This window comes from Choloepus didactylus, chromosome 16, assembly GCF_015220235.1.
Source record: "Choloepus didactylus isolate mChoDid1 chromosome 16, mChoDid1.pri, whole genome shotgun sequence".
Lineage (NCBI taxonomy): Eukaryota > Metazoa > Chordata > Mammalia > Pilosa > Megalonychidae > Choloepus > Choloepus didactylus.
Genome location: NC_051322.1, coordinates 39,679,690 through 39,701,031, shown reverse-complemented (window position 1 = coordinate 39,701,031; position 21,342 = coordinate 39,679,690). Strand labels below are relative to the sequence as shown.

Genomic DNA, 21,342 nt, shown 5'->3' with positions numbered 1-21,342 from the left:
TTATGCTAAATTCTGCACTAGTTTGTCATTCCTTGAGAAACATATACTACGATGTCTGACATAGGACTAACCAAATGAAACAAAGCCATACAAAAGAGTAGGCAATGCACTGAAGGCTTGTGAATATACACATAATAAGAAAGCAACCAATGTCATCAGATTGCCCAAGTAAATGCTATTTTCTGCTTGATTTTGTTTCTCCACAAAATGGCAGTAAGCAAGGAGCTGATGAGAGAAAAGAAATACAGAAGAAAAAGAAGCAAAAAAAAGCAAAAAAAATTTCTGTTATGAGCCCAGAGCTGCCCCAGTCTCAGGCACTTTCTCCATTTCTGCAGAGATGTGAATTGATGCCACAAGCACTAATCCTCAATCCCAGTGGGATCTTCAATCAACTAAGATTCACAATGGAATCAGATTCTTTAGGGAAGAAAATACAGAAAATATACTTGAAACAACATTTTAACAAACAAGTAATAATAACCCCAAACAAATCAAAACAAACAAAACAAGGGCAGCTAAATAAATAGGGTAGAAATGATGCTAGAAAAGAGATACCCACTCACTTCTACAAGAATTACATGCATCCTTGCCATCTCCGCTTAGCACACGAGAATTCCGTTTCTCAGGAGGAGCTGGGGCTCACCAATGTAACCCTAGGTAATGTTCTGGTACAGCAGCTTCCAGGTTTCCTTCTCCTAGGTTTTGATAGTGGCACTGGCTTGTTTGGTTTTTTTGTTTGTTTGTTTTGTTGTTGTTTTGAGTTTTGATATTTTAAATCTTGCTGTTAGGATTTTCTACCACTGGTCTAGGGACCTAACCACCAGGCTGTCAGAGGGCATATACCCTCTGGCATGGGAAAGATGCTGGAAGCTGAAAAACTTTCTGATACCAGTTAATTTAACCTATTACATTTCTATTAGCTTCCCAGAAATTCAGTCAGTCTCTATCTTCTTCTTGCTTACCTCCATCTGTAAAAGATGGATTAATACCAGTTATTTCAGTTGTGTTATATGTAAGATTTGATCATTAAATGTGGTAAAGCATTTAGAATGCAAACCTGGAGCTTATTATATATTGGGTATTGAATGGGTAGTCCTGAGAGTAAAATTAAGGAAGAGATGACACATACAACCAAGGTATAATGAGAAAATTTAATATCATTTTTCTTTTGATGGGAGCTTCAGGATAGATTAAGAAGTGAGAAGTTTGGAGTCTCAGGCAACCTGGAGAAAGACAACACCACTGACAGAGGGAAAACTGAGAAAAAAGAGCTGATAAGTTCAGAATATAAAACTGTTTTTATTTTAGTCCCGTTGAAGCTGATGTTAAAAAAAAAGGAGATACAAAAATGAAACTGGGAAAGAAGTTTAACAAATTAACATAGATAATGAAAACTTTGATCCAGATCTGGAAAAGTTTATGAAGAAAATCAATTTTGATCAGAAATGTGAAAGAAGAAACTTGATACACAGCTTCAGTTATATAAAAGGGTATGTATGTAGTCTTAGTATCAAATGTGAATAAGGGTTATTAGGGATCAGGAGCCATGGTATCCTTCACTATAACTTTTCCTTCACAAAGTCTTCACTGAGTCAAAACTCGGGGTAAAAAGTGGTGGGACACAAGGCCCAGTGGGTAAGAATCAGACCAAAAGAAGGGGGCTCCACGACCTCTGTTGAGATTGTTTTTCTGTATGAAGCCTTGGTAATGCCTAAACCTTCAGTCAGGATTAAGTACCAAAGTGATCAAATAACATATAAGGATAATCTTCACTTTCTGTGTTGAGTATATGGGGAAGGAGGGTCATGAAGAGCTGTTTTAAGTGAAGGTCAATTACAAATGCCTAGGAAATAAATTAAGGCTATGCTGTTATATTTCAGATATACTTTTTTAGTTTACATAACTAATTTAGGTCATATGACTATTAATCATATTGATTAATATTTTCCATGGAAAGTGAAACATATGGTCCTGGGGCCAGATAACAGCTCTATAATATTTCCATGTTAGATTCTTGGCTTTTCTTATAATGCCCTCTGCTAGCTTGGAAGAGTAAATAGATGGCTCCTCCCATTTATGCCAAAGTAATAGGAACAATAATATATACTTAGAACATTCTCATGAGTGTTTGAAGAACTAATTAGCTAATATTTGCCAAGTACTCGGGAATGGTAAGTGCTAAGTAGTATTACTATAATGTCATGCTTATTGAAAGCTAATAAGCTGAAAGGGAGATGGTCCCACCAAATACAAGTCTTCTGGAAAAAAGCATAGCATCCTTCCTCCTCTCCAAATAGATGAGAATAACATGCATAAATCATCTCATAATTGTTTTGCTAATAAGCCAAGAGCCTTATTGATGCATCAGGCACTTTACAATAAACCCAAGAGAATCCGCCTTCTCTGGGAGTACGGAATGTCTGTGCAAACCCTTGGGTTTTTTCCTCTTCCAAAAAACAAGCTTTCCCTTTTACCACAGACCTTGGATCTATACCTGCCCAAATCACCCCTCCCTCATTTTAAACCGGCAGTGCACACAGCTACCAGGTATGCTGGCCAGCCACTCTGGTAGACAGTCAAAATGTCAGGTCCGCATTACTCATAGGCAAAGGCATAGACTATCAGATCCTGCAAAGGATTTAGTAAACAAGTAAGGCAATTTCTCCCTCCACCTTTAAAATGAAATACACTTCAGCAGATGCATGTCCTGCATCTGCTTAACTATGGTCAATGCCCCTGTAATTGTAGAAATTATTATCATCACCATCACCATCACCAGCATCCCAGCTCTGCAATCAAAGCCCTGCTGATGCTGGAACTTAGTTAAAACCAGCCATTGATATAACCAATAAAGGATGCTGGAAAAAGAACAGTATCTTTTGAAAACAGAGTGCTCTTTAAAATAATCAGTGTGCTATTTTATCACAACAGTATTTAATACATTTATTGATTTATACACTAAGGACCCCAAGTTCTGACAAATTGAGCTTATTTTTCTGTATGTTGGTATTCTATTGGTACAGCTTCTGACACATTTTGTTCTATAGCCCCATACCATTTTTTGTAAGATTTTAAATATTTTCAGAATCAGTTTTGTGTAGTAGTATTGTCCATTACCTTAAAAGAGTATGGGCCTTAGTTCAATTCAAATCACATGTACAAAGTGGAGAAAACTCAGACTGCCAGTGCTCAGAGGTTCCTCATCTCCACCTGGCCGGTTGCAAATCCGAGAATGATCAAATTATGCACTGCATCTATTAGTGACCACAGATTTATCAATCTCTTACAATCTAGCTTTTGTCTCCACTATTCAAACTACGCATTGTTTTTTGCGAGGATTATAGTAGATAGATATATTTGTCTCTTTTCTCTTATTCTGCATCCTCCTCAATTGTCTTATGTCCTTCAATACCTACCAATTTCTTATTATATTTTTTCTCTTTTGGTCTCTGACATCATACTTTCTTGTTTCTGGCTTTTCTTTTCTTCTCTCTTTCCGTTTATATTTAAATATATGTGTTTTCCAATGATCTGTCCTCCCCACCCTCATTTTTTGTTCCTCTGCACTGACTATATGAACAATATAATTTTCCAATTTTGTAACTTTAAAAATCATCTCCATGAGAAATGTTGCAACAACCCTAAGCTCTCTCCTGAACTACGTTTTAAAATTTCCAATGTCCTGCAAGAACTGTGATCTAGAATCTATACAAATTTTTCAACTCTTTACAATATAAAAGTGAACATATAATTCTACTCCCAAACCTTTTTTCCTTGGATATTCCATTTTTATGTAATGACCCTACCCTCCTCCAAGCTTTAAAATCTCATCTTTGCATCATTTTGACTTTTTCTTTCCTTTACACACAACATTGAATTTGGTTCCAAGTCTATAGTTTTAATCTTCATATAACCTCCCCCATTTATTGTCTGCTTTCTGTTTGAGCTGCCTCAGTAACGTTTATTACAGGTATCCATTCAGTGGTTTCCTGACTGGTGACCCTACTCCCGATCACTGCTCAGTGCTTTGCTCCCCTAAAATCTTGTGAATGGGAACTTTAACCATGTTGTTTCTTCTGGCTCAAAGGTATCATGAGATTTGGTCATGCTTCTCTATGTACCTTCCTTTCTAGTCAAACTAAACTCTTTTCTGTTTTCTGTAAATTATCCTGGATTGTGCCTTTCTCTTGTTGTCCTATATGCTTAGAATTCTCTATCCCTTCCTCTCTGCATGTCCAACTCTTACTTATTCTTCAGGGCTCTGCTCAAGAGCCACATCCTGCTGAAAGTCTTCACAATATATTACAGTTGCAACTAATGACTCTTCCTTCTAAAAAGCTTACTGGGACTGGGTGGCTTAGGCTAGTCTAGTGTAGCCATTATAGTAAACTCCTTTTGTTTTTGTTTTTGTTTTCTCTTCTGGCTTTTTTTTTTTTTTTCTCTTTGTGCTGGGTATGGGATACATTTAATTTTCTTCTTTTGTGGTATTCAATTTCAAATACAGGTTTAGATTTTGGTTGGAATTATGGACTTTTAATCTTGCTTAGATCTGGGTTATTTATATATATATGTCTAACTTAAGCAAAGAGGAAATGCTCTTGAGTAACTAAGGCAAAAGAGGCCAAATCTCCAGAGAGCAATACAAATTTATTTGGTTAGACTGTTCCTCTTCTGTCAATGTATCTTTCCCAGTGTTCCTGCAGAGACGAGGGATGATGGTGGTAGTAAAAGTGATGGTAGTGGCAATGGTATAGAGGGAGAGAGGGAAGAAAGAATGGAGGAGAGAAACTAGGTTAGTTGGTTAAAGGCAAAATAGTTTTTTCCTCTTTTTGGTTATCTGAAATCATGGTGTTAGCCCAAAGTAATTAATATCGCCAGCATTCATCTAGGAACTCTGTAGTTCTTTCATGACCACATGAACAGTATGGTGTGTTGGGAAAAGAAATTCATTGGTACAGAATAAATAATTACCAGATAAGTGAAATTCCCCATTTATTTATTGATTGTAAGACTAGGACTGGAAGAATGACAGTAGATTAGACAAAATTAATCAGTTTGGAACTCCAATAAAATCTACTATTTTAGATGTGGTCTCCTTATTGGAATAGATCAGTACAACTTGATTTTTGGCTATGAATTTTTTCTAGTGCATTTTTTCTAGGTTTCTTGTTTGTCCCAACCACTGGAGACTCTTTGCCTCCTCTACTTGGAATGGATGACATTATGTATTTATTCTCTTACTTCCTTTAGTTCTGTTCCATAATCTGATCATCCTCACCCTGGAACAATTAATCCTTCCAGGGGACATAACAGGATATAACTCCATAAATTATATCATGGTGATTTGCTCTAGAAAACAGGAATGTGCAAATGCTTTCTACAACGAAACGCTATCTAGCACAGAGCAATTGCCCAAATCATGTTTGGTAATTTTTTTTTTCATATGACATATGCAGGATGGTGCACAACACAAATATGGTGTGCAACAATTTTTCAGAAAACTTAATTATGGGATATGAGAGTGGACAGCAGGTAGTGGGAGTTGAGAAGTCCTAAAGTTGGAAACAAATGGCTTAATGATCATGAAAACTACGTTTATAAAAAAGAATAGATAAAAGGGGGAAAAGAAAGAAGAAAGCAAGTATAGAGATAGAGAAAGGAAATGAGATTGTAATATAAGAGAAAGAGAGAGGACTTGGGGTCCATGGGAGAGAGAAATAGAACTCTTCCCAACAGTTTTGGCAGTTAGTAGTTTCTTTCCTCTTCAGGGTCAAGCATGTATGCTTAAACTTAAATACATTCTTACTGAGATAAATTGAATGGGTCTTTGTTCCCTTGATTGTTTATAGACTAGAGAGCCTGGCTAACAAACATCAAGGAATTTTGAAGCATGTATCAGCTATAGCACATTTGAATGCATCTAACTTAGATGCTGAGATATGAGAATATATAAATGGTATATGTTGGAGAGTATACACACATATATGTATGTATGCTTGTGTGTATATGTGTAACCTCCAACTGTATTCTGAAAATTAATTGGCCTAATAAAGTTTCATAAATTTCATGTTTCAAATACAAAAGGAAGTGGAATTAGGTCAGTGAGTGGTAGTTTCTTCAACCATTATATATTAGAAGGGCAGCCTACCACACAGGTGGTGGGATGAGTTTTGAAGGCCACTGAGAATTCAGTATTTGTTCAATTTATCACAATTATAGAACCATCTGAGTCCAACCATCATATGCTCACCTACAGAATCTGGTGGAGAAAAAAAAATGTTTCCGTCATGGTTTGGCAGATTTTACACTGACACTAAAAAGGTTTTAGAGAACTTAGAACAGCTCTCCTATGTTGCAGATGAGGAAATTGAGGTCCTAAGAGGTAAAGTGAATCTCCTACATGGCCAATTAGTTGTGAGTCAAGTATAGAGCCCTAGGTGTTCTCCTGTACTCTTCCCAGGTCATTTTACCTGGAGCATCAAATGGGATTAACTGTGGTTACATGGTTCCAGAGATTGATACCACTGAACCCTTTGTAATCAGGAGACATGACCTGGGTGATGCCATGCTCCTGTGCCTTTCTGTGCACACACTATAAATGCTACCTACATTCCCTTACATCACCTTTTCTGCTGGGTGAAATAACTAGTAATCTCCCAAGATGCAGATCTAATACCCTCTCCTCTCCGAAGACTCCACAGGTTTCTAAGACAGACTCCATAGCCCTGTTACACACTTCTGACACAACATTATATCATTGTGATTTATACCTATATCTGTTTTACAACCTGGGACTTTCAAATCCTTAGGATCAAAGGCCATTTATATCCCTTTCTGCAACTAAATCCTGTCTAGCACAGAACAATTAGCCCAAATCATGATTTGGTAAATGAAAGGATTAAAAATGAAAAGAAGAATAATTGAAATATACTATTTTTTTTTAATTATTTTATCATTCTGCTACTTAGTTTGCCTTTCCTACACATTTATGCACACCTTAAATCTCAGTCATTAACTGGGGATTAGTGGTGGAGGAGTAGGGGAAAGCAACAGCCAATTGTTGGTATCTTTCTTAGAAGTGGACTAGAATAAATGTTAAGAGAATGGAATGAGTCAGCAAGAGATTTGGGTCGTGTCTTTATTAGCACTGACAAGTCTTTTGCCCTTTCTGTCTCCGTTTCCTTATTTCTCAAATGGAAATAATGTTAACTGTCTCAAAGATATGTAGTGAAGGAAAAATTCGATATTTTACATGAGGCTATTTAAAAATACACAAAGGGGCAGTTCTCATTAGGTTATTGTTAAAATGACGATTGACTGTAATGATGATAACAATGCACAGGAAGATTAGTAAAGACATGGATCCCCACCCCTCTAAGGCTATCCTTTTTATTTGGTACCAAAGTTTTACCAAGTTGTCTTACTGTTATTTCTAAGAATTCCTGGGTTTCTCAAGTCATCAACCACCACTTGAAATTTCATCCTGTTCAAATGTGATGTTTTTGAGCAATGCAAGAGGAGGCCATTTTCTACAGAAGATACTTAGAGGGTACGAATTTGGTCTCTGAACAGGGTTAATTACACTTTCATCACTGACTAGGCTCTGTAACTACATGAAGGTCAGATGAATTCTTTAAACCTCAGACACTTCATCTATCAAATGGGGATAATCTAAGATTCCTCTTAGGTTTTTTTAATAATAAAATGAAATATTGCGGTTTCGTGTAGTACCTGGCACCAGAGTAAGCAATACAAAGGAATATTATTATCAATTTAAAGACTAGGGGTCTTCATTCACTCCTCTAAAAATATCTCCTTGTCATCTGTCATCGTGACAAAGTTTTATATCGTAATTCAACTTCCTTGTAACCAAATTTCTTGCATAGTGGGTAAAGCACTGGAAACAGACACAATTCAGATATTGGCTCTGCATTTTACTACTGTATGAGCTGGATGATAAATGAGATAGATACCACATAAAATTGTTCAGCTAAAATAAGAAACGTGTAAAACACTTCACAGAACACTGCAACACAGTGATAGTGCCTGATAAATAATGCTAATATCTAACATGCATGCGGTGAAACATGATTCTGGCTCCATTCTACACACTGTATTTACATTAATTCATTTATTTCCCCACAACATCCCCATTTTACAGGTAAAGGAACTGAAAGGCTGGGAGGTTTAATGATTTGCCTGAAGTCTTATAGCTAGGCAAGTGAGGGAGCGTCATTCAATCTCAGGCCATTAGACGCCGGAGTCCTTGAGGCCCTGAACACATATTACACCGTCCTTTCAATCAGTGCTAGACTATCAATGGCAAGGGGTGGTGGGGCTTTCTCCTGTAATATTCTAATACCACTATTTGCCTGATATGCTGGAAAGAAAGTCAGACCCTCCCAGACTGAGGCAAAATAAATCTCATAGGACTGGCAAAACCGCAGCTGGAGTGGTCTGGGGAGTCCTTGGCCTTGATAGGAGGCACTGGGGCAGTGGACCACACCCTAGTGGTGGATTTCCTCCTTCTCTATGGGTCCAGACTCTGCACAGCTTGTGGTACTGATAGCGAAAACAGAAAATTCCCAGCTACAATATTTATGTTTGGTATGCTCCTCTTTTTCTGCAGTTGAGTATTGTTACTACAAGGAAGGGTCGACAACAGGATACTATGCCAGCTAAATCGGCAGTCTGTGCTAGAGCAGCGGGCTTTGTCCCTTCAAAAGCTGGAGCCCTTCTTGTGGAGACACAATCAACAGAACCGTCCCGCCCGGGGCCAGCCCCCGCGGCTGCTGCCAAGCCCCCGCTAGCTCCCAGGAAGCACGAGCAGCCTGAGAATTCAGGCAGTTGGTTTCAACAACAGGCTGCCCACGAGATAAGTGCAAACACGGGTCTCGATGATTAATATGGATTTTCAAAATACTCGATTCTAGAGGGAAAACACATTATTAGTGGTAGGAACAGCCGGAGGAATAATAAACTATTTAATTTGAGTTTGCTTTTAGGTTCTCAGCTCGCCCACTAACACCGGCGTTCTTACTGATGTCTTTCGCTCAGGTTTCACTTCTTTAGCTGTGACCTGCTATTCAGTCTATTAAATCTCCTTCCTAAATCCCAAAACTCATTCGAGGCCTTTACCGGCATTTTCTCCCTCCCCCATCCCGGCCTCCCAACCTACCTTTTTAAAGCCCTTTTCCTTCCATTTGTTCTCTAAACAAAACTCTGCAGCCATTGCCTCACTTCCTTTCCAGATGTTGCTACCAACAAATTATTCCCCACGGGTTTTAGCTAGGATTTCATCCCTGTTCCATTTGGCTCTCAGGACACATTTGTTGAACTCAAAAGCCTTTTAACAGCCTTTTTTCCTTCCTCGGGAAACTCATAACGCACTCTATTTCTATCCCAGAGCAACTGACAGGCCCCAGAAATAATGAAACACAGAAAAAAAAAAAAAAAATCTATCAAGCAAAGCTTTGATAGTTGACCTATTTGGTCACTGTCTTTAAGCAGGACTCCATTTTTTTTTCTCCCCCTACCTTTTGTTCTGTTTAAAGGCCTGTATTTATATTCAACTGATAAACAATAATGATAGGGCAACACCCGATGAATGCTGAATATACAATGGCTAGAGACAACTTCAACTGAATATTTATTTATGTTAATCTGAATAGCTTTCTTTTTAATCTTTTTTTTTCCCACAATGTTCTCATAGTACTGTAAACAGATAACTCTACAAAAAGGTTTTATTTATTTAGTTAGTTTTCATTTTGTTTTGTTTTGTTGTTCTGCATTTCAAGCAAGGAGCAAACACTAAAAGCCACAGTAAGGAAATAACTTGTTACATGGATAAATGAATATTGGAAATACAGTAGGGGCAGCTCATATGACCTGGCATTTATTCTCTGATGAAAGTCATGAGCTACCTGCTTCTAAAATTTAACATACACACAAAATTTGCATGTAAATATTTTGGGGGGAATTAAAGTATGAATTCCATGTGTGGATATAATATGGATCTATTGACCTTGGCTTAAGGACACCGATATAGCCAGATGTGACCCCTGCTGAGTAACAAATTCAGGATCTGAGGCAATCATGGTCAGATACCTGGCTTTCTTCTCTATAGAGTTATAACTTTTACTTATACATGCATGGGTACAATAGAAAAGAATGGTTTGGTCCTTCTCCATAATGTAAGCCCCTGGGAAAAAAGAGCAGTGACCACTATGGTCACTGTTCATTAAAGTTTCCATTGAGCCTAGAACCAAGCTTTGCTGAAGCAGACCCTGGCTAAGAGTTAATTAACTGACACAAACCAGGAAAATAAAATGTGTCAATGGCCAAGATCCAATAGGCAAGTTAATTACCCAGAGGGGGTGAGTTAGAGCTTCCAGTGGCGCAGCAGAGCAGAAACATGCAAAGAGTCCTTAATTGCTTGAAGGGCTATTACCCTCTTCCCTCTTACCTTGGGTCACACGAAGGCATAATAAAGTAGGAGCTCAGCCTGGATGCTGGCTTTGAAATTCACCTCAGCAATCTTGTTTTCAGGTAGAAGTTTTGGTTTTTCTAAACCACATTTTTAACTTGTTACATGTTAATGGTTAACTTCTTCTAATGACTTTCCTGCACCAGTGTTTTAGTTTGCCAAAGTTACCCAGATGCAGTATACCAGAAATGGGTTGGCTTTTACAATGAGGATTTATTAACTTACAAGCTTACGGTTCTGAGGCCATGAAAATGTCCAAATCAAGGCAACAGCAGACAATGCTTTCTCCCTGAAGACTGGGCTCCTCCCAGCAGTCCTGGGCTCCTCTGTCACATGGCAAGGCACATGATGATGTCTGCTGGTCTTTCCCTTCTCTTCTGGGCTTTGTTGTTTTCAGCTTCTGGCTGCTCCATCTGTAGCTTTCTTTCTGAGCTTCTTTTTGCTTCTGTGTCTTTTTTTCTCTTAGCTTCTCTGCTTTCTCTCCATTTCCTGCTCTTATAAAGGGCTCCAGTAAGAGGATTAAGACCCATGTGGGGCATGCCTTAACTGAAATAATCTAATGAAAATGTCCCACCCACAATAGGTCTACAACCACAGGAATGGATTAGCTTTAAGAACAGGATCTTTTCTGAGGTCCATAAAACCTCCAAACCATCACGATCAGGAATTTTATATAAGACAGACTTTGAATCAATATAAGAAGAAAAAGAAGAAGAAAAACAACAGCAAAAAACTTTTAAATTGTTAAACATGACCTAAAATGTATTGAAACAGTGTGGCCTCCCTCTTTGGAGGCATTCAGATAGAGCCTGGGAGCCTTACTGAGGATGAAACAGAAAGCTGTCAGTTGGATGTAGGATTAGCTAACCTGAAAAATCTCTTCAAACCTAAAATTCCCCAATTCTGTAAACCCCCATCTAGTCCAACATGAAATATGAATATCCTATGATTCACCATTCTTTGCAGTCCCAAAGTAAACTGGAAATATATGATCTTTAAAAGGTCCTCATTAACCCCTTATCTCTAATCAGTTACCTGGGAGAAAAAAATGGGTCAGAGTGTCCCATAAGAAAATGGCCCAGAGGATATGAAACAAGCAGGTTTTCATGAGGAAATGAGAGAATAATGGATAGATTTAGATTATGTGCTCAAACCAGATTTGATAAATGAATGAATGAATCATTTTACCAATTCCCTGAAACGTAAAGTGCATAAGAGGACAGTGATTTGACACCAAGGGACTATTCAGTCAATTCATAAATCAGGTAATCACTGGACACTTCATAAAATGCCAGGAAATATGCTAGGCCCTTGGTATATAGAGTTAATTAAAAATAGAGCCCATCATCAATATAATCATAGTCTAGTGAGGAAGTTATGTATGAAAAAATTCATAGCAATATTATATGTTCACTGAAGTGTCCCCTGTGCTTATAGCATACCTGGTGCATAGTGGTTGCTCTATAAATATTTGGTCAATGAATGAGTACCATAATGGGATATAAACATTGTCATGTGGAAGCAGAAGTATTAAGCCTGCTTGAGAAAGCCAGGGAAGTTCTTCAAAATGGAGGTTATGTTTGAACTGGGGCCTACAAATTTGATAGAACAGAAGAGGAGGAGAAAAAAAGGAATTCTGGGCAAAGGGAAAACACTTGCAAAAGCACGGAAGTTTGAAAGTACATGGTAAGTTAAGCGACAGCAAAGATTTCATCATAACTGAACCATGTGCTAGAAGAGAGGCAAGGGCAGTAGCTGAGCTTAAAGGGTTAGTTTGGGGTTACTTGGTGAGAGGTCTTGAATAGCATGAAAATTGGATTTGAGGCTGAAATGCAGTGTTGAATGGTTTATATATGACTAGGAGCTGCCCTGGTGACAGTGAGTAGGAATTATCTAGCTAATACAGTAAGATGGTGGTCACTACAATTTATTTGCTGCCTTTTGAGTTTCCCCCAGGCCAGCTGGGCTACTCTGAAATTCCCATCAGCCTGAAGATCTTGTTCGTACTAACAAAACGGAAATGCCCAGATCCATTATATTGGATTCTTCTGCTGATCTTATCTTTGTTGTCTCATGAAAACAAAGGCTGGAGTATGACAATCTCGTGCTCAAAACCATGAGTGGATCCCTGTGGATTGCCAAGTACATTGCAATTCCCTTGACATGGCTAGTCCCAAACAAAGCTTTTATGTTTATTTTAACATATAGCCCCTATGTGTCTTAAATCTGTGCATTACTTCTTTCTCTAGTGTTGAAAAACAGGGGTCAAAGGCAAATATATTTCTTGAGTCAAGATCCTCCCATAAGCCCCTCAAATTCCAAAAATGTAAATGGTATTTTTTTTTTTGCCCTTATTTTATAAATACGTACTTCTGTCATCACTGTTCTGTTAAGGAAAATTCCTGCAATTTAGACAACTTGCATTATAAGCTGAACCACATGAGTGAGGACAGATAAGTAGAAGTGCCCAGTATTTCCTGGACACTGGACAGTTGTTCATAAATATGAATAAAACAAGATGAATATAGAGAGCCCAGATCCAGGCTTATGGTTGTCATTGTAAAGAAGCAAATCTTGCCTTCTGGGTAATATATAGGCACCCAGAATTCCCTGGAACCCCAGTCTTTTTCTTTTGTTAGGAAAGAAATACATTCCTGGTTTAATCTAATTAAATAGCGACTCCTTCTACAGCTCTGGAGATGGTTACATCCGAAAGCAATAAAATCCAGGATTCCTTTACTCAAAGAATCCCCCTAGTTATCCCTCTTCTAGGTCACATATCACAGGAGAGATCCTTAGGGCTGAATTTTTAAAAAGGCAAATGGGCTTTCTCCTATGAAGATGACAGTTGTGTTATATATTACATCGGACAATGACATAAGAATTTCCAGCATGAAAGGCTCCTCTTATCCTGTCGTATTCTCTTGAAATGATCAAAGGTTTAAAGAATATTCGTGTCCAATCTCTTAATGGTGCTGAGGCTGAAATATATTTGGAGATACTCAGATTTTTAACAAACTGCTGCAAGTAAAGTTCTCACTGTCAAAAACTTGGTATATAGCTTGCATCTTGGATGATGTTCTTGAAATGGAAATGGAAGTTCAAGATTGATTGGCTTGCCAATTCCTAGGAAGTTGAACTTTTAACCTAGCTATTAGCAGAAACATTGCTTCTCAGCAGCGTTTTCCCTGGCTCCTGAGAGCAGGTTAGGGTTCTCTTTTATAGATTTTATATGTTCACATAGGCACTCGTTTTCATATCTCATAGTCAGATATCAGATTGCAAACTTCATGAGGGCAGTAGTTTGTCTTGTCTTGGACTATGATAAGCACTTAACAGTTTTGTTTGACAGCTGAACTATTAAATGAATCAATGGTTTCCACAATTATCCATTTAGATTTTCCAGTTAAATACAGCTGTTTCTAGCATGGAGCAATATGGGAAACAAATCTTTTTTTTTTTTTTTTTCAAAATTGAATACTAATGTTTTTTCATGGCCATTCTGTATCATGGAAATAAAAGTATGTTACCGCCAAGCCCCAAGGATGTTGAAGAGGCCTTTGGGCATAAGATGCTCAGTAAGTGAAATGTCTTGATTTGAGTATGACCAATGCTAATTTACATAAAGCTTTATCAGTGTATTCTCTCTTCCTGACATTTACTTTTAAACAATTGTTTCATCTAGCCAAGGGTTTCCTATAACTATGTACATTAGAAATATATTCAACTTCATAGATATCCAAGCAGGATCAATATAAATCATCACTTATCAGAAGCCAGCTCTCTTCCAGGCACACAAAGCTAAAGGGCTGGCTGGTATTCATGGAAGACAGTCTAGAATTTTCCTTATGGGACCTACCATTTCTCTTGAATGGCTCTAGATTCTTTGCCTACCTACAGTTCTCTGACTGGCTTCAATGAAGGTTTTTGTTTTTGTTTTTGTTTTTGTTTAAACACTTGAAAGAGAAATGCTCCATGTTTTGAATTGCTCTCTGCATTTCCGTATTTTAAGATATTTGAGAAATTGTATGGATTTGCTTATCTAAAGATAAATCCTCTACTGAAACCTAGACATTTGTCTATTCTCATTAATAATTTTATGCCTACAACAAAATTGTAATTTACTGTTGTTTTATCAAGTCAAATGACAGGAATATTAATTGTAACTATGTATTTAGGACAACAAAAACAAAAACAAGAAGCAAAAGAAAATCCAGTAAATTCTGTGATGTGGTACATTATAGAATTTTCCACCAGCTCAAATATTGTATCTATCAGTAACCTGGATAATCAGAAATTTGAAAGTAGAAACAATTTAGAGAAAATACATTTAAAATCCCTCATTTTAGAGATCAGGAAAATGACAACCAAAGATGTTATCAGAATCACCAAAGTTCAGAAAGCTGCTTTGCAACCGACCTTCACCTTCTCTGTATTCCTGTCATGATGATTTTCTGCCATCCTTGAGAAGCCGGAATCATTCGAGTCCCAGGCAGGTAAACACGATCTGCTTAGAACCCACCCTTAATGTCCCTCCTGAGCCAGTCAGCTTGTAGCCTTCACTTAGGCTTCAGCACAAGGATGGTTTCTCAGTGGAATTTTCCTTAACTTGATTGGTCAGAAACTTTTTCCACATCATGGTATATACCTAGAAAATAATTAAAAGCATACTAGATTAAAATGAAGAGGCAACTGTCCCTGGTCTCCAGGCAGCCCAAGCCTCCACCCAGTCACCCTGAGGGTGAGGGGATCTGATTTAGGACACACCTGTATCCCACTTATACTCCACAGCCCAAAGACGGATAATACTGCTAACCACCCACTGCACACTGCTAGGTCAGAACCTCAATTATCCCCTGTCCTGGCTCCATTCTTGTGCCTCTCCATCTTAGCAGTTTTTGGAGTAAGGATTTTATGGTTTAGGCTGTTATTCTCATGGAGGCAGGCAGGACCAGTGTCAATTTCTGATCCCTAGTGTAGCTCTAGAAATTGTACACTCCTAGTATTTGTGACATAAATGAATGAAAGTTCAAAATATCTGGGGTCCCAAACTAATATAAGGCAGAGCTGGGACATGAACCCAGGCTGTCTAGATTTAGATATTATATTCTTAAAACTATATAATTTATAGCCATTATTATGGAAACAATATTAAAAATACATTTTCAATATGACTTTTTAAAATTGAGTTAGTTATTCTTCAGTTACCCTGGAATTTGGAGTCGCCAGGAAGTCTTGTCTGTGAGTATTCCTAGCCATCAGTATTTTACTGAGCCTCTGCAAGTTAGTTTGGGTGCTTCCCGTGTCCCTGTCAATGTGTTATGTCGTACATTTAAAAAATATGTATCATGAATAACTCACAGGCAGTGGGCTTCTGTCCATCTGTAATTAGACTGAATCAAACACACCAATCACTAAGTAAGTACGGTTCACATTCCCCACCCCATGTCTGGAGACTGGTTTCTTAGCCCTGGTTTGAAGTATGGGACGTTTTTGTCCTCCTTCTTCCTTTTTTGCACCGTTTCTCTGATGAGGACATGTCTTCTCTGGGCCCTGCTACATCCTCTTCACTCCCATCCATTCTGTCAGTCCCCTTCTGCTCTCTCGATCCTCCCACGACCAAGGAAAGAAACCTGTGTGCTAAGGTGTAGACGACTAACAGAAAACCTACATTAGTTTTAAAGGACACATGAAGAAAATGATTCTTAACACAATGATGTAAAATGTACTGTGCTCATTGTGGAGACCAGTTTGGGGATTCATTTGAGGGCTGGCGGTGGTCTCCCTAACGCCCCTCAAATCAAACTGCACTGATGGCTGGCCAGGTCAGTGCAGCGCACGTCCTAGAGACAATGAAAGAACTGGAAGTGCATTCCTTAGCCCCGAGACAGAGCTCAGATCCATTGTATTTTTTTCTTTGTCTATTGCTTACTTTCAAATTCCCTTTTACACTTTAATTAAGCTCCTTTTGGACTCAGAGGAGTTAAAGAGCTTTTCTGAAGAATAATGACAGAAAGGAGGAGAGGAAATATTCCCTTTGAAGAGAACTTTTTCTGCCTTTTTATTCCCTTCAATAGGAATCCCGTTGTATCCATTTTCTGTGTCTACATATACATATGTGGGAGAAGGGCAAAGACAAATTATGACACAAGCAGAAAGTGGTGCTCTCTAGGGCAATGAGGTAACTTTAATAAAAGACTGTGACATTTGGGAATGAGTGTATGTGTGAAAGAGAAAGAGAACTAGAAAGATTGTGAAAAGGGAGATGAAAAGAAAAAGGACGACAGGAGAAGGAGGGAGGAGAAAGGAACGGGAGAGGGAAGAAGGGTCCAGGGAGGAGAAGAGACAGAGGGAAGTTTGCGCTAGCTCACCTGGGACAACCCTAATGGTAAATTTATAATAAGGAGATGAATGATTTCCTGCTAATCCCATAGCAAGAGCAGGAGGAGGTGAAGGAACAAAGGTTTATAGTCCCTTTGGAGATTTGTTTCATCTGCACATCAGCCCACAATTAATGGCCATTTAGCTGTTGTTCTCCTGCTGGACACTGGTGGATTGATTCAGTAAATAAAAGTGACAGAGCAATGTCCCACGGAGGCAGGCAACAGAGTCCCTGCACCTGTTATTTGTGAATCTCGGCTTGCCAGGTCGTTGACCTTTAGAAGCTGGCGAAAATTAATAAGTGGAAGCACAAAGCTGCTTGCTTTAAAAAAATGCGGCCAGAGGACCCAGACAGTGACGAGACCACCTTTCCTAGGAACTGGCCAGGAGCCTCTGAATCCTTATCACGCCGCCGTCCTCAGACCAGGGCATCCATAGGAGGGGAGACACCTCTCAGCCAAACTCACCATGTGGTCCAAGGAAGCCTGGGGAATTGGAAATATTGAGCTCCTTTGGGAATGGAAAACCACAGTTTGTTCCTGCCAGTTTGGGGTTCAGCCTGCCTTGTTCTTCCTGAGGCAACTTGGGGCAATCAGGGGTGGGCAGTGGAGTGGCCCAGCCAAACCGGGCTGGCACTCTAAGCAGCTGTGCTTGGCATGGCGATCTGGTAAGCAAACAGCTGCAGTGGGTAACTGATCATTTGCAAATAGTTAATGACAGATTTGTCCTTTGTGTTCACTGCCATTGGAGAGGGGTGAAATAAAAGGGAGGGGGAGTCCAGCCAGGGGATTTTATAGCTGCTACTATTGTGGCTGCTGTTACTGTGGTTGTTTTGAAAGTGATAGGAAGGTCAACTGAAGTTAACAGGGTTTGCTTCTTTCCTGGGCAAGCTGCCTTCAGGCCATAAGCTGTGGGCAGCCCATGGTGGTCAAGGAGCATTGGACCTGTAAGCTCTAAATCAGGATGCATCAACCCAATGTGAAAAAAAAATTATTTTATTTATTTTTATCTTTTTAAATTTCTCTCCCATTTTTTTGTAACTTGGCTTTTTATTTATTTCTCAGTAAACTACAGTCATTTACCAAGCATAATTAGCCTTTGCTATGCAGATGAGGAAAAGGCTGGATTTGGTTAAGTGAGTTACTGAGCATTAAATAGTGCAGGCAATCCACCTATGGGTATTATTTGAGGGATAAAAAAGCCACCTGCCCTAATATTTCTCTGGATGGAATTGCACCATTAGCAATGCATTCATCTGAGTTAAGGCAGTTCAGGTTAAAAGAGTGCTCCTTTAAATGGCTAATTCCACTGAGAGGTAACGCATTTGTTTTATTGAAGTGCATCTAATCCACCAGCAAGGTCTAGAAACCCTATTTCCAAAATGTGTGCTGAATCTGGCTTCTTCCGTCTCTACTGCTAGCAAACTACCCAAGTCAGCATTGCATTTTGCCTGCATTTTTGCACTTTGCTCCTAACTGGTCTCCCTTTTTTCCTCAGTTTCTCCTTCATCATCCATCTTCCACCAGGAACCCAAGTGATCCTTTAAATCAAGTCACGTCACCTGCGTAAAACTCTCCAGCAGTTTCCCTTACATTTAGAATAAAATCTAAACTACTTGCTCTGGCCTGCAGCCCCTAATCTTATCTCTCATCACTCCCTCACCCTAACCATTCACTCTTTTTTTTTTTTTAATCTTCATTTTATTGAGATATATTCACATACCAAGCAGTCATACAAAACAAATCGTACATTCGATTGTTCACAGTACCATTACATCATTGTACATTCATCACCTAAATCAATCCCTGACACCTTCATTAGCACACACACAAAAATAATAAAAATAATAATTAAAGTGAAAAAGAGCAATTGAAGTAAAAAAGAACACTGGGTACCTTTGTCTGTTTGTTTGTTTGTTTCCTTCCCCTATTTTTCTACTCATCCATCCATAAACTAGACAAAGTGGAGTGTGGTCCTTATGGTTTTCCCAATCCCATTGTCACTCCTCATAAGCTACATTTTTATACAACTGTCTTCGAGATTCATGGGTTCTGGGTTGTAGTTTGATAGTTTCAGGTATCCACCACCAGCTACCCCAATTCTTTAGAACCTAAAAAGGGTTGTCTAAATTGTGCGTAAGAGTGCCCACCAGAGTGACCTCTCAGCTCCTTTTGGAATCTCTCTGCCACTGAAGCTTATTTCATTTCCTTTCACATCCCCCTTTTGGTCAAGAAGATGTTCTCTGTCCCACGATGCCAGGTCTACATTCCTCCTCGGGAGTCATATTCCACGTTGTCAGGGAGATTCACTCCCCTGGGTGTCTGATCCCACGTAGGGGGGAGGGCAGTGATTTCACCTTTCAAGTTGGCTTAGCCAGAGAGAGAGGGCCACATCTGAGCAACAAAGAGGCATTCCGGAGGAGGCTCTTAGGCACAATTATAGGGAGGCCTAGCCTCTCCTTTGCAGCAACCGTCTTCCCAAGGGCAAAACCTGTGGTAGAGGGCTCAACCCATCAAACCACCAGTTCCCTATGTCTGTGGTCATGTTAGCAACCATGGAGGTGGGGTAGGCCAATACCTCTGCATTCTCCACAGGCTCCTCAAGGGGGCACTACATGTTTTTTTCCTGTTTTTTTTTTTTTTTTTTTTTTTTTTTAACCTGTTCTTCCTTTTTAAATCAACTGTATGGAAAAAAAGAAAAACATACTATAAAAGAACATTTCAAAGAGACCATAACAAGGGAGTAAGAAAAAAGACAACTAACCTAAGATAACTGCTTTACTTCCAACCTGTTCCTACTTTACCCCAAGGAAGTTACATAATATAGCAACATTTCTGTGAACTTGCTCCTACTATATCCATCACAAATTAACAGACCATAGTCATTCCTGGGCATCCCCAGAACGTTAAATAGCATATCTGTTCTTCTTGGATTACTGTTCCCCCTTCCTTAATTGCTCTCTATTGCTAGTTCCCCTACATTCTACATTATAAACCATTCGTTTTACATTTTTCAAAGTTCACATTAGTGGTAGCATGTAATATTTCTCTTTCTGTGCCTGGCTTATTTCGCTCAGCATTATGTCTTCAAGGTTCATCCATGTTGTCATATGTTTCACGAGTTTGTTCCTTCTTACTGCCGTGTAGTATTCCATTGTGTGTATATACCACATTTTATTTATCCACTCATCTGTTGAAGGACATTTGGGTTGTTTCCATCTCTTGGCAATTGTGAATAATGCTGCTATGAACATTGGCGTGCAGATATCTGTTCGTGTCACTGCTTTCCGATCTTCCGGGTATATACCGAGAAGTGCAATCGCTGGATCTATATAGATATAGAAAACTCTATATCTAGTTTTCTAAGGAACTGCCAGACCGACTTCCAGAGTGGCTGAACCATTATACAGTCCCACCAACAATGAATAAGAGTTCCAGTTTCTCCACATCCCCTCCAGCATTTGTAGTTTCCTGTTTGTTTAATGGCAGCCACTCTAATAGGTGTTAGATGGTATCTCATTGTGGTCTTAATTTGCATCTCTCTAATAGCTAGTGAAGCTGAACATTTTTTTCATGTGTTTCTTGGCCATTTGTATTTCCTCTTCAGAGAAACTGTCTTTTCATGTCTTTTGCCCATTTTATAATTGGGCGGTCTGTACTATTGTCATTGAGTTGTAGGATTTCTTTATATATGCAAGATATCAGTCTTTTGTCGTCCGATACATGGTTTTCCAAAAATTTTTTTCCCATTGAGTTGGCTGCCTCTTCACCTTTTTGAGAAATTCCTTTGAGGTGCAGAAACTTCTAAGCTTGAGGAGTTCCCATTTATCTATTTTTTCTTTTGTTGCTTGTGCTTTGGGTGTAAAGTCTAGGAAGTGGCTGCCTAATACAAGGTCTTGAAGATGTTTTCCTACATTATCTTCTAGGAGTTTTATGGTACTTTCTTTTATACTGAGATCTTTCGTCCATTTTGAGTTAATTTTTGTGTAGGATGTGAGGTAGGGGTCCTCTTTCATTCTTTTGGATATGGATAGCCAACTCTCCCAGCCCCATTTGTTGAATAGACCATTATGACTCAGTTCAGTGACTTTGGGGGCCTTATCAAAGATCAGTCGGCCATAGATCTGAGGGTCTATCTCTGAATTCTCAATTCGATTCCATTGATCTATATGTCTATCTTTGGCCAGTACCATGCTGTTTTGACAACTGTGGCTTTATAATAAGCTTCAAAGTCAGGCAGTGTAAGTCCTCCCACTTCGTTTTTCTTTTTTAGAGTGTCTTTAGCAATTCGAGGCATCTTTCCTTTCCAAATAAATTTGATAACTAGCTTTTCCAAGTCTGCAAAGTAGGTTGTTGGAATTTTGATTGGGATTGCATTGAATCTGTAGATGAGTTTGGGTAGAATTGACATCTTAATGACATTTAGCCTTCCTAACCATGAACATGGGATATTTTTCCATCTTTTAAGGTCCCCTT

At 38.9% G+C, this 21,342-nt stretch overlaps 1 long non-coding RNA gene across 5 annotated transcripts in view; it reads right to left on the bottom strand.

Moving 5' to 3' along the window:
- LOC119511578 overlaps positions 1–10,728 on the bottom strand; it is a 165,894-nt gene extending 155,166 nt beyond the window's left edge. For all 5 annotated transcript variants that reach the window (XR_005212213.1, XR_005212210.1, XR_005212209.1 and 2 more), the window contains exon 1: positions 10,466–10,728. This is a non-coding gene — a long non-coding RNA (uncharacterized LOC119511578). The remainder of the gene's footprint in view (positions 1–10,465) is intronic.
- Between the last annotated feature and the right edge of the window lie 10,614 nt (positions 10,729–21,342).